The sequence below is a fragment of the Mesoplodon mirus genome (genome assembly GCF_964341445.2).
Source record: "Mesoplodon mirus genome assembly, chromosome: 7".
Lineage (NCBI taxonomy): Eukaryota > Metazoa > Chordata > Mammalia > Artiodactyla > Ziphiidae > Mesoplodon > Mesoplodon mirus.
The window spans coordinates 29817882-29837113 of NC_138983.1; positions in this window are offsets into that span (position 1 = coordinate 29817882).

Sequence of the window (19232 nt, forward strand, 5' to 3'; positions counted from 1 at the left end):
TCAAGAAGGAGAAAGTGTTCAACACTGTCCCATGTCACAGGGGGTCAAGTAATATAAGAACTAAGAACTTGGCAGGGCAGGAATAAAGACACAGACGTAGAGAATGGACTTGAGGACTTGGGGCCAGGAGAGGAAGCTGGGACGAAGTGAGAGAGTAGCACTGACATATATACACTACCAAATGTAAAATGGATGGCTAGAAGGAAGCTGCTGCATAGCACAGGGAGATCAGCTTGATGCTTTGTGATGACCTAGAGGGGTGGGATAGGGAGGGTGGGAGAATGGCTCAAGAGGGAGGGGATATGGGGATATACGTATACATATAGCTGATTCACTTTGTTGTATAGCAGAAACTAACACAACATTGTAAAGCAATTATATTCCAATAAAGATATTAAAAAAAAATCTAAGAACTTTTAGAGTGACAACATGTATATTCCGGGAGTACCTTCAAGACAGTGGAGGAGTAAGACATGGAGATCACCTTCCTCCCCACAAATACATCAAAAATACATCTACATGTGGAACAACTCCTACAGAACACCTACTGAACGCTGGCAGAAGACCTCAGACTTCTCAGAAGGCAGAGCACCACCTAAACAAGCTCCAGAGATGGGTGTGAGCCGCAGCATCCAGCTTGGACACCACAGACAGGCATGAAATGAAAACGCGGCTGCTGCAGCCACCAATAATACTGTGTGCGAGCACAGGTCACTATCCACATGTCCCCCTCTGCACCAGGAGCCTGTGCAGCCCTAGAACAAAATATCTTAAAATTTGTATGGAGACACGAAAGACCCTGGATAGCCAAAGCAGTCTTGAGGGAAAAAAAAAGAGCTGGAGGAATCAGACTCCCTGACTTCAGACTATACTACAAAGCTACAGTAATCAAGACAAGATGGTACTAGCACAAAAACAGAAATATAGATCAATGGAACAGGATAGAAAGCCCAGAGATAAACCCACACACCTATGGTCAACTAATCTATGACAAAGGAGGCAAGGATACACAATGGAGAAAAGACAGTCTCTTCAATAAGTTGTGCTGGGAAAACTGGACAGCTACATGTAAAAGAAAGAAATTAGAACACCTCCTACCACCATACACAAAAAAACCTCAAAACGGATTAAAGACCTAAATGTAAGGCCAGACACTACAAAACTCTTAGAGGAAAACACAGGAAGAACACTCTTTGACATAAATCACAGCAAGATCCTATTGACCTACCTCTTAGAGAAAGGGAAATAAAAACAAAAATAAACAAACAGAATCTAATGAAACTTAAAAGCTTTTGCACAGCAAAGGAAACCATAAACAAGATGAAAACACAATACTCAGAATGGGAGAAAATATTTTCAAATGAAGCAACTGACAAAGGATTGATCTCCAAAATTTACAAGCAGCTCATGCAGCTCAATATCAAAAAAACAAACAACCCATCCCAAAATTGGGCAGAAAAATCTAAATAGACATTTCTCCAAAGAAGATATACAGATGGGCAACAAACACATGAAAGGATGCATAACATCATTAATCATTAGAGAAATGCAAATCAAAACTACAATGAGGTATCACCTCACACAGGCCAGAATGGCCATCATCAAAAATCTACAAACAATAAATGCTGGAGAGGGTGTGGAGAAAGGGGAACCCTCTTGCACTGTTGGTGGGACTGTAAATTGATACAGCCACTATGGAGAACAGTATGGAGGTTCCTTAAAAAAACTGAAAAGAGAACTACCATACGACCCAGCAATCCCACTACTGGGCATATACCCTGAGAAAACCATAATTCAAAAACAGTCATGTACCACCATGTTCATTGAAGCTCTATTTACAATAGCCAGGACATGGAAGCAACCTAAGTGTCCATCAAAAGATGAATGGATAAAGATGATGTGGCACATATATACAATAGAATATCACTCAGCCATAAAAAAGAAACGAAATTGAGTTATCTGTAGTGAGGTGGATGGGCCTAGAGACTGTCATACGGAGTGAATTAAGTCAGAAAGAGAAAAACAAATACTGTATGCTAACACATATATATGGAATCTTAAAAAAAATCGTTCTGATAAACCTAGGGGCAGGACAGGAATAAAGATTCAGACGTAGAGAGTGGATTTGAGGACATGGGGAGGGGGAAGGGTAAGTTGGGACGAAGTGAGAGAGTGGCATGGACATATATACACTACCCAATGTAAAATAGATAGCTAGTGGGAAGCAGCTACATTGCACAGGGAGAGCAGCTCGATGCTTTGTGACCACCTAGAGGGGTGGGAGGGAGACGCAAGAGGGAGGGGATATGAGGATATATGTATATATATATAGCTGATTCACTGTTATACAGCAGAAACTAACGCACCATTGTAAAGAAATTATACTCCAATAAAGATGTTTAAAAAAGACATGTATATTCCGTTTTAACTTTGGATGATTAATTTTAGGGAACTGGTAAAGAAAGAAGCCCGATTGCAGCTAGTTGAGGAGTAGGATCTGTGGTGAAGAAATGGAAATGAGTATGAACTGTGCTTTTGAAGAATGTGGGTATGAAGGGGAGAAAGAAATCAGTAGCTGAGGATTCACAGGATCAAGAAGAGGCAGGGATGACACCTTCCATAATTTTATATGTTCTGGTAAACAGTTTTTGTGTATAATAAAAACTAAATAAGATATTAATTCCTGTCTCTCATTCTTAATTGGAATTGTCAATGTGACATATTCATTTGATGTCCAAAAGTACCTTAAATTTAACCAGTTTATATATTCCACCCCCAATCCTATCTATCTACCATCTTATTTATATCAAATGATGGCAACATTGATCAGTAAAACAAATAAATGCATCAGAATTTTCACTGACTTTTCCCTTCTTACTTTCTCCCATACTTCCCATGTCTCAGGAGCTACTGTTTCTGTACATGTAAAATATAGGGAGAATACTCCCACCTCTACTTTGACTACCCTGTTCTGACTCACCACCATATCACTTCTAGATTTCTCTGCCATAGGCTCCTAAGAGCATCTGTATAGTCTATTTTCAACCCACAATAGCCAAAGTATGCCTTATAAAATGTAAGTCACCTAATGTCATAGAGATGCACAAAGCCACCCAATGGTTTCCTATTTCTCTCAGATTAAAGTCAAAATAATTACAATGGCCTTCATGACTGCATTATCTGGGCCCTGTTTCTTTGCTGTCTGGCCCCATCTCCTGCTCTCTCTGCTTCAAGCCACACCCACATCCACATGTCTTCGAATAGTTAAACAAAACCTCTCAGATCCTTTATAGTCACTTCTGGGAATTCTCTTCTCTAGAATATTCAGTAAAGCTAAATCTCTCACTTCCTTCATGTCTTTGCTTAGGTTTCACCTTATAACAAGGACTACCTTGACCACCTTATTCAAAAGTGTCAAATCTCCCCAATAATTTTTGTTTGTTTTGTTCTCTGTTGTGTTCTAAGTACTTTGGACAGTTCCTGGCATAAAATAGGTGCTCATAAATATTTAATTGTTGAATGAATCTATGAATGAGCAAATTTAGTCATTTCTGATCACTTCCAGCTTCCGGAAGAACATCACTCTGTGTAGTACTGACAAGATATGTATATATAGGTAGTTTTGACATCTTTATGTTTTAAGAGAAGCATAATTTTAAGTGCCAATATGCCAATACAGTGTCAACTTAGAAAGTGTTTGAAAATAATTATTGGGGACCAAAGGCTATGTCCAGGGAAGAGAATATTCACAGGAAATGGGATCAATTCCAGTGCAATAATATACATCCTCTTCTCTTGCCCCCAAGGACTGCCTGACTCATCTTCATTTAAAGGAGTCCACAGCTTCAAGGCAAATCACTTTGTGTACTAAAGCTGCAAGACCCACTCCATAGGATTCCACCCACACCGGGAGGCTATTATTATATGCCATATTTCAGAACTTGAGTACCTATTACATTATTTAACTAGATTTGGGAACTGGGAAAATGTTTATATTCTGTCTTCATCCTCCATCCAGGATTGCTGCGTTTGTTCAGAATGCCCAATGAAAATAAAGACACAGATGTAGAGAATGGACTTGAGGACATGGGGAGGGGGAAGGGTAAGCTGGGGCAAAGTGAGAGAGTGGCATCGACATATATACACTACCAAATGTAAAATAGATAGCTAGTGGGAAGCAGCCACATAGCACAGGGAGATCAGCTCAGTGCTTTGTGACCACCTAGAGGGGTGGGATAGGGAGGGTGGGAGGGAGACGCAAGAGAGAGGAGATAAGGTATAGCTGATTCACTTTGTTATACAGCAGCAACTAACACACCATTGTAAAGCAATTATACTCCAATAAATAAATAAAAATAAAAGCAGAAAGAAAAAAAAAGAATGCCAAATGGATAGGGTAGTCATAACATTTATCATCCAACTTAGGGTATTTTTGTGATTGAAAAGGAGCACTATTAATAATAATAACAGGGTACAAAACAGGAATATGGTCACCCAACTATGGATATGAGGACTCTGATGTGGTAGTGCTATGAAAGGTCTTAGTCATAGCCCCTTCATTTGCTGGATCATCCGTTGATCGGCATGGTGAGTCTTAGGGGAGGAATTGAAATGGTTCAAAAACTTTAAGATACTTAGGGAAATTGGAGCATTGGGCATTTTCTCACGGGTATAGATAAATAACTTCTACATTTTAGCAACCACACTGGCTGAGTGTTCTCCCTGTGACTTTACACCTCAGTTTGCCTAGGACAGTACTGTTTTATGTTTATTGTCACAGTGGAATTATTATTATTATTTTTTTTTTTGCGGTACGCGGGCCTCTCACTGTTGTGGCCTCTCCCGTTGCGGAGCACAGGCTCCGGACGCGCAGGCTCAGCAGCCATGGCTCACGGGCCCAGCTGCTCCGCGGCATGTGGGATCTTCCCAGATCGGGGCACGAACCCGCGTCCCCTGCATCGGCAGGCGGACTCTCAACCACTGCGCCACCAGGGAAGCCCGTCACAGTGGAATTATTAATAACTGCCTTTTATTTTCATTTTTTCCCAGTTTAGATTATAAATCATTGCTATAATTTACTTCTTTGAAAAACTGCTATTTCATCAGAATCTGCAAATTATACTGGAGCATTGAAATCTGTGACTTGGTGAGCAAAATAGAAAAAAAAAAAGAAGAGGGTTCAAGACCTGCTGTACTAGGTTGCACCCACGTCCTACAGATTTAACTCCCCACCCAAAGTCACCTAAGTAATTTGATCAATTTCTCACCTCAGTTCTACTAAACCAACATGGTCTTGCTAACAATCAGACTCATGCCATTTCTACTTCTAATGTATGTTACCAACATTTATTGGTTTTTAAATTTTAAATATATGAGTTTAATCCTAATAAGTCCATAGAACTATAAAATCCTTGGGCCCGTTTTATACAGTCAGCCCTCTACATACAATAGTTCTGCATCCACAGATTCAACCAACCAGGGATTAAAAATATTAGAACAAAAATTCCAGAAAGTTCAAAGAGCAAAACTTGAATTTTCTTCTCACAAGCAATTATTTCTTTCATTTACATTGTATTTACAACTCTTTACATAGCATTTCTATTGTATTAGGTATTATAAGTAATCTAGAGATGATTTAATATGAGGGTGTGCATTGGTTATAGGCAAATGCTAAGTCATGTTATTGTAAGGGATTTGAGCATCTGTGGATTTTGGTATCCATGGGGGTCATGGAACCAATGCCCCCACAAATACCAAGGGACAACTGTAAATCCTCTTTAGCATTAATCAAATATTGTTATGAACTGGAACATTTTTCCATGCTAGATTACAAAGTATATATTACCAAACCACTCCTGTGAATAATCAAAAGTGGTTTGTACCTCTTTGCATAGCCTTCTAGGAGCATCTGCACTAAATCATTTCTCTATCTCGAGTGGACAAGGACAAGGCCTTTTATCATGCTCATGTAATAACTACACATTATTTCTCCCGCCATTATTTTCCCTCTTTTCTGATTAAAAAAATATCTTTGTATTTACCTCACTTAAAATTTACCTTTTTAACCATATAGATTTTATTAAAATTTCCATCCACAAGACATTAAAATTATTCTATTACATTATTATGTAAATCACACATTATATATTTATATAAATTTCCATTTAAATAATGTTTATATAATATCACAATATGATAATTATATATTTTAATGAGGTGTGATATAAATAATGAATTAAAAATATAAGAAAATTTATATTCATGGTTACAGGTTGCCACTCAATTTCTTATTATTTTGGACCAGCCTTTCCTATAGTGTCTCCACTGAAGAGTCTCTTGAGTCAGACATCTCAGCTTGAATTTTGCCTCCATATTTAATAAACTGTATGATATCAAACAAGTGACTTAACCTATTTTTCCTTAGTTTCCTTTTCTATAAAATGTGGAAAATAATAATACTTACCTTATAGGGGTTCAGCAAGGATTAAATGAGTCACTGCACGCTATGGTGTTATAAAGTTGCCTGGCTCATAATAAGCACTTTATAAAGTTGAGCTTAAAAGTATTTGAAAAGGCAAAGTGGTATATCGTATAGTGTGAATGAGGTTAGCAATTTGATGTTATGGATTTGGATCCACATCTGCATTTATTAGCTTTGTGACACTGAGGGTGTTAGATCTCCCAGAATTTTTTCCTTCCTTCCTTCTTCCTTCCTTCCTTCCTTCCTTCCTTCTTTCCTTCCTTCCTTCCTCCCTCCCTCCCTTCTTTCCTTTCTTGTCATTAAAATAGGGACAATAATACCTGTACTAGAATAATGATATAGATTTGGGATCACTTATTTTAAAACAATTATTAAGGTCTTAATTATAGTTTTCCAAACTTGTGCGCTTAGAATCATAGGACTTAACAGCAGTTGGAATTTCTTTAATATAATCCTCGGCAACAAAATCCTTCCAATTGCACGGTTTGATGGATCGCCGACTCTCTGACCTGAAATCTGTAAAGAATTCAGCCACTTTCCTCAAAAGTCCATTTCAGCAGTGCAAATAGAATTGCCACATAACTGAGTTAGTGTTTTTCAAATACTAAGTTGCGATGCAACAGTGCTCATAAAATCAGTCTGGTGGATGGCCATCACCAATAGAATAGAGGAAAATAGTTTTTAAGAAATACATACAATATAGTAGAGGTAAACATTTTCTTAAAAACTTGTATTTCTCTCATATATTTACACATACATACATATATGCATAGATACATGTATTTATATGTATGTATATATGCACATGACACTGTATGTGTGTATGTATATATAGAAATGTGGTAATCGGTCATGCCAATGTATTTTTTTTTTAAGTCTTTATTGAATTTGTTACAATATTGCTTCTGTTTTATGTTTTGGTTTTTGGGCCGTGAGGCATGTGGGATCTTATCTCCCTGACCAGGGATCGAACCCACACCCCCTGCATCGGAAGGCGAAGTCTTAACCACTGGACCACCAGGGAAGTCCCATGCCAATGTATTTTTCCATATACATGTGGTAGTACGCCCATGTGATAATTGGTCATGATGTGAAATGTGTATCTTACACTATGAATTGAAGTCAAGGTTTTAATGAGATGATTTAGAATCTATTATCTCTTTTAACTTTTCCCCTACCTGAATTTCCTTCTTTCCTTTTCTCCATTTTAAGGAAATAGCTCTTTCTTTGCTGACTCAGAGAACAGATGTAACAGGGTAGAACTCAAAAAAAATTTTTGTGTTCCAAAAGGTGAAGTCCTTAAGACAGTTTAGAAAACTGGTGTAAAAAAGAGAGAACTTAGGCTAAAAACAGGGGGAAGAAATTCTCTTCCAACTTTAGAGATAGGGGAGGGAGAGAATGAGAAGAACAGCATTGATTTCTCAGTAGCTTCCTGGAAAGTAGTAATTATCTGAGAGAGGAAATTGGTCAGCTGAAGCAGAACAAAAGAGTCTCAAGGCCCAAAGTGGTATAGAAGCAGAGCCACAAAGTCGCCACTAAACTGACCATGGATGAGGACATTTCAGCAATTATTTGTGTATCTAGATATATCTAAGAAATATATTCTCTCTCATCTTCTACAAAACCCTGGAACTATATATATGCCCCTGGAAATCATGGTATATCTCAGGAAGGAGTGATTTAAAATTCCTCCAAGCTTTACATTGTGAGGGCCTGAAATAGAAGATATGTTAAGCTATAAATAAGAAAGTCATATATTTGTACACCTGCATTTGAGAATTGAGGTTCTTCTCTGATTTGTGACTTTATAAACTTATTATTCTATTATAAGGATATGTCTGGTTACTGGTCCCAGGATGAAAGGAAGAAGATCCAGGAGGGGTGATAGGAAAAAACAAAACAAAACAAAACAAAACAAAACTTGTGCCTTCAAAAAAATGGGAATAGTTATTCCTGTTGACAAACTATCCTGTGTAGTTGTCTAATCAGATCCTGGATCCAGCTCTGGAAAATCATGTCTATTCTCTAGCGATGCACTTAAGGTACGTATAGTCCCAAGTGATTTGCAAAAGTGGTCATCTTTGGACAGCACAAGCCATGGATAACCCTTGTGTATATTAAGAAATGGTGTGAAGGTTATAGCTGTTTAAGTAAAAAAGAGCAAATGCCTCATATAAAGTCTGTCTTTAATACCCTAATAATGTGTTCATTCTATCTTCCCCCCATCGTCACTCAATTCTGCTCAGTAACGGGGGGAAGAAAATTTACTGCTGAGGTCTCCAGTAGATTCAAAGGTCCTAGACACAGGGAAATGATCTTTAGGAGAATATCATCAACTGACCAAAAATGTGGTTGCTCAGGTCCACATGCAATGGTACTTGCCAACGGTACAATTAGAGGGAACATTCTCTGCTAGACCACCTTCACTTCTGACACCAAGTTTGGGGGGTTCCCAAAACCATCCTCAGATTTGATAGTTCACTAGAAGAACTCTCCAAGCTCACTGAAAGCTATTACACCCATGATTCATTACAGGGAAATGACACAGGTTAAAATTAGCCAAAGAGATTCATAGGTTAGACCTGGAGGGGTCCAAATGCTGAGCTTCTGGTTGTCCTTTTCCTGTGGAATCATAGACAGTGTTACTTTCTCCTGACCACAAAGTGTGACAATACACACACACATAGAATTGCCAACCAGGGAAGCTGTCCTGAGCCTCTGATGTCCAGAGTTTCTATTGGGGTTTAATCAGATACCATCCATATGGCTGACTGCTGGTACCCAGCCCCTCTTGGACACTGTCAGGGTAATACTCACCAGTTCTCACAATAATGTATGTCTCAAAGCTCTCATCATAAATCACATCATTAGACTATCTAGTGGCCAAAGCCCCCAGGCAAATAGAGACTCTCCTGTCAGAGAGAAGTTCCAGGGACCTAGAGATTACCTCTTAGTAGCCAAGGATAAAGGCTAAACCTCTCTTTGAGTAAGGGTACTTCTTCACTGCACATGGCCATACATGGATCTCTGGTCATCTGTCCTGAGAACAAGAGTCTCCACTGGACTCAAATGAATCACATTGCTTAAGAGTAAGCCCATGATTCTTTGGGGAAACACAGTTTCTAATGCTCTTCTCACTTTGATTGGTTATTCAGAAATGCTTTCTCCATGATAGAAATATTCTAGAAAAATCATGACGATTGTTCACTGAGAGGGTATTTTCAGTAACTGAATTACACAAACATGCATGAACCAAGCAATTTGCTAATGCTAAAGATTCAAAAAAATAAATGAAATAAGACCATGCAAGCAGAGTTCATTTCAGTAAAAGAAAAACAGTAAGCAGACAATGTTAATAGAATGGAGTATGTTATGAATGGATACCTTATATCTGTGGAATCACAGAAGACAGGAGCTTAATCCATCCTGGAGATTTAAGGAAATTTTTCCTTAGATGACCCTTGAAGGATAGTATTTGGCAAAAAGTGAAAGTAGCAGTATCAGCAACAGCAGCAATTATAATGAAACTAGTTAACAGTTATACAGAATTATAATGTCAGACACTATTCTAAGCCCTCTGAATACATTACTTCAGTTAAATTATTAATTTCGGAGGATTGGCAAAATCTATTCGTGAACTCTGAGCCTCTGCTCTCTCTAAATTCATGCCTTAAGGTAAAAATGTCTTGAAAGTCTGTCACCATTTCTCAAAATGGAGCTAGGGGAGTTTATATAGCCCTATCCAAAAGGAAAGAATGCCACTTGGCTAGAGATATTACTCAACAAATGCATGTACAAAAAGGTAAGTGTTTTCAGACTTCACTTGTATTGCAGCAATCGTACAAACCAGGAGAGCTTTTCCTTAAGCAGGAACATTCCTCTTCTCATTCCTCATTCGCAGACTCTCCTCCCTCTCACTATGAAGTAGGAAGCTGTGTTTGAGGCAATGACAAATCCTGGGGCCTGCGTTTCACTCATCTTGCATGCAGTGCTCCCACTGAGGCCACTTAATCCAATTGACGTCAGCCAGCGCTCCGTGCACAGAATGTGCCACTCAGAATCTAGGAGAATCGATCATCCCTCAACTCACATTGCCATGACACCTAGAGCCTCCAATTTATCTCAGGATTGTAGTTTCTTTTGCTTTTCTCTTTTCTTTCCTACTAAGAGAAGGATTCTTTTTTTTCTTTCTTCACAGACAACACTTATTAGAGCCCAAGCTTCATCATTGGAAAATTCAGACTATTATCACTTTGCACTGATAATTAAGGTTTTTTCTAGTAAAGCTGTTGTGAAGAGCCAGGTAGGGCTGAAAAAAAACACCATACATCTCAGGTCAAACATTCACTGAGATGTGGCCATTAGTAGACATAAAATTTTTTTTGAGGTAATGTGAGTACTTGATATGGAATTTCATTAGCCCCATTAAGGAAGGGAAGGAAAAGGAGATTCATGAAACATCTACTCTATTCTGGTCATACCATACACATTATAATATATAAATTGGTTTTCAATCAGGTGTAATTTCTCACACACCGCCCGCCTTTTCCTGAGGAAATCTGGCAATGTCTGGAGACATTGTTAGCTGTCACACCTGTTAGCATCTAATGGACAGAGTCCAGCAATGTTGCTGGACATCTTGTAAGGCATGGGGTGGCCCTGCACAACAAAGAATTATCCAGCCTAAACTCCCGATACTATCAATGTCAAGAAACCCTGAAACTGATTCCCAAAAAGCCTTATGTGGTGAGTATAATATTCTTAGTCTATAGATGAGGCCACTGGAAGCTACTAAATGACTTGCTTGTGTTCACAAAGTTAGTAAGTCTCAGGATTTGAACCCAGAATGCTCTAGCTGCCAAAGCTGGACCCTTCCACACCACGCTTTGCTGGACAAGCCTTTGTGGTCAAGGAAACCAGAGCTCCGAAAGTCTGGTCTCTGGAGGCATTTGCCTTTTTCCATGTATAGAAGTCCCTTTTATAAAGTATATTTCATAAAAACAGGAAGGCACCTCTCTGGTACTGAATTATGAAGACTTATTTGGCCAGTGAGTGCTCCATGGAGTATGCTGGCTACATATACAAAAGGTAATTTCACTTAATCCAATAACAAGGTCCAGTTCTTGCTACATGTATACTGGGAATCAGTAGGTATGTATGTTTGTATGTATGTATGATTTATTCCTCTACTTTTTCCCTCCAAAATGCATACATCAATAAATCATGATACCGCACCTTAGCTTGCCCTGTATAGTGGGAAAAGATGGGCGATACAATATACTAGACTAAAGTTATATATACCAAGGGCTATGATACCAATAGGTGCTGACTTTCACACTGGAAGACTAATTCATTCATTGGTCATTCATTTGGCAAACAAATGTTTATTAAATTCTTGGTATAAACTCAGTACATCTAGCCAGACACATAGTGAATAATTATAACACAGAAAATAATGACAACAATAACTACAGTTCTAAAACAGACGAGAGCATGGTGGTATGGTAACACAGAGGAAGAGGCACTTAGCTCTCTTTGGAGACAATGGAAAAGGTCTCCTAAAAGGGATCATATGTAAGGTGAGTGCAGTATTGAGGCTGGAGTTCACTAGGTGGAAGAGTGATAGGGCTAAAGGCAAAAGCTAGAGCCAGACTAAGAATCTTGTGGAATAAAAAAGTTTGTATGTTATCAGGTAGAAAAAAATGAGAAAGGCCTGAACTAAGGCAAGAGCAATGAGAATGCAGAGGAAAGGCTAGAATCAAAATAGAGTTGGTGGTAGAATTTATAGGTCTTGGAGGTAAAAAAGTTAAGAGAGGAGGATTTCTCCCTGGGGGAATGAGAGTACAGAAAAAGCAATTTACATTTGGACAGAATTACCTTTAAGATACCCATGTTGAGTAAAGAATTTTGTGTTCTAACTAAATATCAGAAACTTTACTAGACCCTTCATATATTAATCATCACAAAAGTCCTGTGATGTAGGTATTAATCTTTTTATTTTAAAAATGAAGGCTCATAGAGAGTAACTTGTTCCATTTAAGATGGCAAGTGCCAAAGTCAAAATGTTACTACAATTCTGGATATGTCTTTGAGTATATACTTGTTTACCACTATGCAAGACTGCCTCTCTTTATAAAGCTGATGCTCAATAAGACTTAAAATATGTATTTGAGCTAGAAATACAATTCTTGAGCTTTTGTTCCTCTAAGTGGCAGTTGAAATCTTGGATGGATATGAAATCATTTATGGAAAGAGTGTTAATTAGGAATGAGTAAGAAAGAACCAGAGGTACAGAAGATTGAGGACTGAGTCATTTAAGATGAGTTCTTCAAGGGGGGAGGGATAGATTGGGAGTTTGGGATTGACATGTACACACTGCTATATTTAAAATAGATAACCCACTAATAGGACCTACTGTATAGCACAGGGAACTCTACTCAATACTCTGTAATAACCTAAATGGGAAAATAATTTGAAAAAGAATAGATACATATGTATGTATAATTGAATCACTTTGCTGTACACCTGAAACTAACACAACATTGTTAATCAAATATATTCCAATATAATTTTTTTAAAAAGATGAATTCTTCAAGGAGGTGACCAGAAAGCAGGCAAAGAAGTAGGAAAGGATGGCAAGGGGAGGATGGTGTCACAGATACAAAGGGAGAAATTGTGAATAATCTTGCTTAGGGGTCAGATCTGTTTTGCACAGACACACACACTAAGCCTCATTGCACAGGCATGATTAGGAACCCTGCTGGGAAAACCTCAATTGATTCTGTTCCAGAGGAGGTGATGCAGTGTCCCTCCTCTTACCACTGCAGCCATTCTAATTCAAGCCCTACTGATCAGGTGAAATAATGGGTATAAAGTCATTGACATATGTCGACACTCAAAAATGGTACGCTGTTCCTCTCCCACTGCCCCAGATATTAGTCTACAGCTCTGACAGCAAAGAACTTCAATTCTAGCAGAGAAGAAAATCTGAAACTTCAGCAATTTATTAAATGTTAGCACTGCTCTGCAAGCTAATTATTACTATTTCCATTGTGCGGGTGTTGAAATTTTAACACAGAGAGGTTAAGAACATTTTCTAAGGTCTCAGAGCTAACAAGTGGTCACCCTTGCATTTGAATTTAGGTCCGTTCAGCATCAAAGTCATTGCCCTTTCCTCAGTTCACAAACTTCCTCTTTAAGAAAGAGATATATCCCGGAGAGGTATCTGCACCCCATGCTCATTGCAGCATTGCAGGTGTACCTAGTTTTATTGCACTTTACAGATACTGCACTTTTTACAAATTGAAGGTTTGTGGCAACTCTGCTTCAAGAGAGTCTATTGGCATCATTTTTCCAACATTTTCTCACTTTGTATTTCTGTGTCACATTTTGGTACTGCTCGCAATATTTCAAACCCTCCACCAGCAAAAAGATTATAATTCACTGAAGGCTCAGACGATGGTTAGAATTTTTTTTAGCAATTTTTACAGCATTTGTAATTAAGGTATATACATTTTTTAGACATAATGCTATTGAATACTTAATAGATTAGAGCATAATGTAAACAAAAAATTCATGACTAGCATTACTGCAATATTCATTTTGCTGCAGTGGTCTGGAAATGAACCTGCAATATCTCTGAGGTATGCCTGTATTTAAAATAGCCAAGACATGGAAACAACCTAAGTGTCCATCAATGGATGAACAGATAACAAAACAACAACAACAACAAATATATATATATATATATATATATATATATATATATATATATATATATATATATGAATACTACTCAGCCATAAAAAGGAAGGAAATCCTGCTATTTGCAACAACATGGATGGACCTTAAGGGCATTATGCTAAGTAAAACAAGTCACACAGAGAAAGACAAATACTATATGATCTAACTTATATATGAAATCCAAAAAGAACAAACTCTAGGAACAGAGAACAAACAGACTGGTGGAAGTCAGATGTGGGAGGTTAGGGGTGGGCTGGGAAAATTGGTGAAGACGGGCAGAAAAGTACAGACTTCCAGTTATACAGTAAGTACTTTCTGGGAATGTAATGTACAGCATGATGACTATAGTTAACAATACTGTATTACATAGTTGAAGTTGCTAAGAGAGTAGATCTTAAAAGTTCTCATCACAAGGAAAACAATCTGTAATTAAGCGAGGTGTTGCACGTTAACTAAACTTATGGTACATATACATATATATGTAATATGTAAGTTTAAGGCATACAACATAATAACTTCATATATATGTATATAAGGATATTATGTTGTACACTTTAAATTTGTACAATGTTCTATGTCGATTCTACCTCAGTAAAACTGGAAAAATATTTTTTAAAGAAAGTGACAGAATTGAACTTTCAAAATGCGTACTGTTGGGTAAAAGAAAACATGGGTGTTGCCAAGGGTTTCGAGACCTCAATCACACCCACCCCTCCATCCCTCCATCATGATCCCAAAGTTCAAACTCTAATTCTGAATGAGAGTGGGTTCCTTCTCTTGGTTTTAGAGGGTTTCTTAACCTCAGCATGCTTGTTATTGACCCAGCTAATTCTTTGCTGGGGGTTGGGGGTGGATGCCCTGGGGCACTGCAGAATGCTTAAAAGCACCCCTGGCCTCTACCTACTAAACGCAAGTAGCACCACCTCAAGTCCCCTCCCCATGCCCCACTGTGACACGTAAAAATGGTTCCAGACTTTGCCAAGTGATGCTTAAGGGACAAAAATGCTCTCTGGTGGAGAACCGCGGGTTTAGATGTATGGCGTTCCCACTCTAAGAATTAGTTTACAACCTGAGCTTTGTGCTTGTGACCTCTTTTTTGGGAAACTTCATCTGCTTGTGCCCAGACCCTCGTCTCCACCTGCTGTGCCCCGTCCAGCCATCCAGCCATCCGTGTCTCCCTGCTTCAGAAGGGTTCCGGTACAGGGGCTCAGTCAAAGGTTCTAGAGCCCCTTCCCTGATCAGACAGCTGAAATGGGTTCCTGATCTGGAGACCAATGCCATGAAAATGAGCTTCCAAATGCTCTGCAGCATTTGGGTGAAAATGGCCTCATAAATCACCTTATTGTTTTGTGGGGCTTTGAGGGTGCTACTGGGAACGGCAGGGACAGTGACTCATCTTGCTGTACTACTGTAATATTAAAGAAAATAAATAACGGAACTAAGAAGGCATTAAGTGAGAAAATGAGGCATGGGTGCATGAGGCAGAGGAGATCCTACTGCACTGTCTCTAAGTGAATATCACCTAATTAATGGGAAACAGAATTTAGGAAAGGAACTGCCGAATCACAGTTCTCTGAATGAACTGCAGAACGTACAGTCAGATGGTAGTGAATTCCCCAGGCCAACCTTTTCCTGTGAGCTCCCTTTCTGAACAACAAGGAAGTACATGCAATTGGGTTGTCATGGTTTGTTCTCTGTCTTAAGTAATAATGGTAATAACCAGACCTTATGTTTGTGCAGTGTTTCCTGGTTTACAGAACACTTTCGCGTACATTATGTCATTCTACTCACAAAGCAATCCTATAGACACCCAACCAGAAGGAAGACAGTGCTCAGAAGGGGTGTTTCTACATCTTTAAGACAGCAGAGCATGCTTATGAGAGCACAGGCTCTGGAATCTGAAGATCTAGGTAAGAATATCGGCTCAGACCAGCTCTGGAACCTTAAACCGTCAAACTTCAGTGTTCTCCTCTATACGGGGCAGGGATAATAGCATTGTTACAAGGTATTCAAAAAAATCAGACCTATAGTTGCTGAGCACAATATCTTTTTCACCATAGGCAAAAGGCTCTTAATAGTTGTGTATGGAATCTTTAACTCAGGATGATCTTCGGATTATAAAAGTATAACTAGCATGTTGTATTTGTAGTAGTCAAGAGTAAAGACTTTAGAGAAAACTGACCAGAGTCTGAATCTCAGCTCTGCCACTTGAAACTGTGTAACTGGAAACAAGTTTCTTAATTTCCCTATGCCTCAGTTTCCTTATCCACGAAATGGGTGCTTTGACGATTAAATGGGTTAGTACATGAAATGCATTGGCTCACTGTCTGAGTCACCTGCACTTGGTTACTTCCTTGTTTCAGCCTCTGATGCCTGTTTTCATATTATTTTCACCTCAATTAATGTGATTACTCAGAACTGACTTTAAGTACTATATTATTTAAGGTAAATAACACTGGATGCTATTACAGATAAATCCCCAAATCTCAATGGCTTAACACAATTAAACTTCCTGCTCACATCATATTCCAATGCAGATTGTCAGTGTGTGTGTGTGTGTGTGTGTGTGTGTGTGTTTGGGGTGTACTCCATGCAGATATTTTGAGACCAAAGCTCCTACCATGCTGTGTCTCTACCCTCTTCTAGACCCTCAGATTTTTCTCCTTTTGGCAGATGAGCAAAGCATGGGGACCAGGCACAGGGATTTTTAAAGGTCAAGACTGGAAGTTGAACACATTGCTTTTGCTCTCACTCCTTATAGAACTCAAAGTTATGGCCACACTTCACTCAAAGAAGTCTGAGAAATGGAGTCTAGCCATGTGCCCAAGAAAAGGAGACTTCAAATACTAGAGAGCTCTAGAAATCTCTGCCATGAGCCCTGAGTACAGGGGGTCTTTGCTTCCTAGCAGCAGGCTCTGTAAAGTGTTGCTCTACTAATGAGGACTGTTGTGCCCTGCTGCTCTCTGAGCTGTGTCCTTTCTCTACAGGCATCATTCTCCCATGACCTTGTGAGTGGTGCTTTATACCTCTGCAGCAGGATTGGTCCTACTTCTGACTGGGGTCCAAATTGTAAATAACCTTCCCTTTGAACAGAAACAGAGCTCTCTTGACATTAGAATATGTCAAGAATATGCTGCTTAAGAGATCAGCTGAGGGCATGACCCATGATGTAGAAATCCAGTGCCCTGTGAAAGGCAGATCATATGCTTTCAGAGGCTAGACATTAGAGCAATGGGTTTTACCTTGTCAAAGGGACACAGTCAAGGTGGACCTACAGGATATAGCAGGCAAATGGAAATGAGCTGAAAGCCAAACAATTAAAATCACAAATTTAGATCCAGGAGAAAATTTACACACAGAGTAGAAAACTTTAAAAAACTGGGAACCAGGCACATGAAAAGTAGTGACATCAAAAGAGTGTGAAAGAGTATAGAAAGAAAGGCAATGGGGGAGGTCTAGGGAAGATACCCTCATACAAAAGAAAACACAGAGTAGTTTAGAAAAGAGGGTTAAAAAACATTGGTTTTGTGATTTTTTTCAGGCCTGGGTTCAAATACAAGGCTCAAAGCCTATGTGACTGAGCAAGGCTCCTAACATCTCTGGACCTCAGTCTTCCCATCAGTAACTTGGGAATAAATATTATTTATCATTTAGAATTGATGCGAAGAAAATCTGACATAATACAGTATAGTGTATCTAGAAGAGGGGTTTTCAATCCTGGCTGCATCTCAAACTCACCTCATGATTTGGCTTGTTTTTGTTGTAATACACATGCCTAAATTCCATCTTTGGTGATTCTTATTTAGTAGCTCTCCATTGGGTCTCCACAGCTGTAGGTTTATGAAGACTTGCAGGTAATTTTAATCACCATGGCCCCATTTGCTCAGTTGAATACCACTACTCCATTAGATCGGCGGTCAGCAAACTTTTTCAGCAAAGAGACAGGAGGTAAATAATTCAGTCTTTGCATGTCATACGGTCTCTCTTGCAACTATTCAACTCTGCTATTTAAGTGTGAAACCAACCATAGATGTTACATAAATGCATGGTCATGGCTGTGGTCCAACAAACCTTTACTTATGGACACTGAATGTGAATTTCATATAATTTTAACATGTCACAAAATATTATCCTTCATTTGATTTTTTTTCATCTTTAAAAAGTAAAACAAGTCTTAGATAATGGAATGACACCAAAAAAATGTTTGCATGCCAGATTTGGCCCAAGGCCATAGTTTTCCCACCCATGCAAGAGAGCAGAGGTTCCTGGATTTCAGCATGCATCAGAATCATGCAGAGGGCTGGGTTAAAACCCAGACTGCAGAGTACCCTCCCACCCTGGATAGTTTCTGACTCAGTAGATCTGACTAGCAGAGGAGTTGCATTCCTAACACATTCCCCTGTGATACTGATGCTGCTGGTCTAGAGACTGTATGTTGAGAATCACTGCTCTAGATGAATGTCCAGACTATTTGTTCTTCAAATAGTCTCACTTTGATATTATTTCCCATTTTTGAGCTTTGGAAAACTATTTGGTAGTTGTGCATCTTAGCTTATATTCTTTAAGAAATACCTGAAATAAAGATATTTCCATTGCTTTAGAAGTTTTTGCAGAGTCATTAAGTTATACTGGTTTAAAGCATGGACCCTGGAGTAAAACAGCCTCGAACTGAATCCTGACTAACTGCCTCAGCTGTACAACCTTGAGAAAGTACTTATCTTCTCTGTTTCTCAGTTGCCTCGTATGTAAAGTGAAGTCGATGAATAATACATATATCACAGGATTGTTGTGATGATTAAATGGGAATGAAAAGCACTTAGGATACTGCCGGGCCTACAGTAAACATTCAATAAATGCTAATTGCTGTTGTCTAGAGGTAAGTTATGACAGTTAAGATGTTTTAATAAGAAGAATGTACTAAATTTAAGGTCCATACAGATGTTAAGCCAAAAGGGTCAAGGTCTTTTTTCTCAATAATTTAAGATTTATTTTAAAATAGGTGGGCATA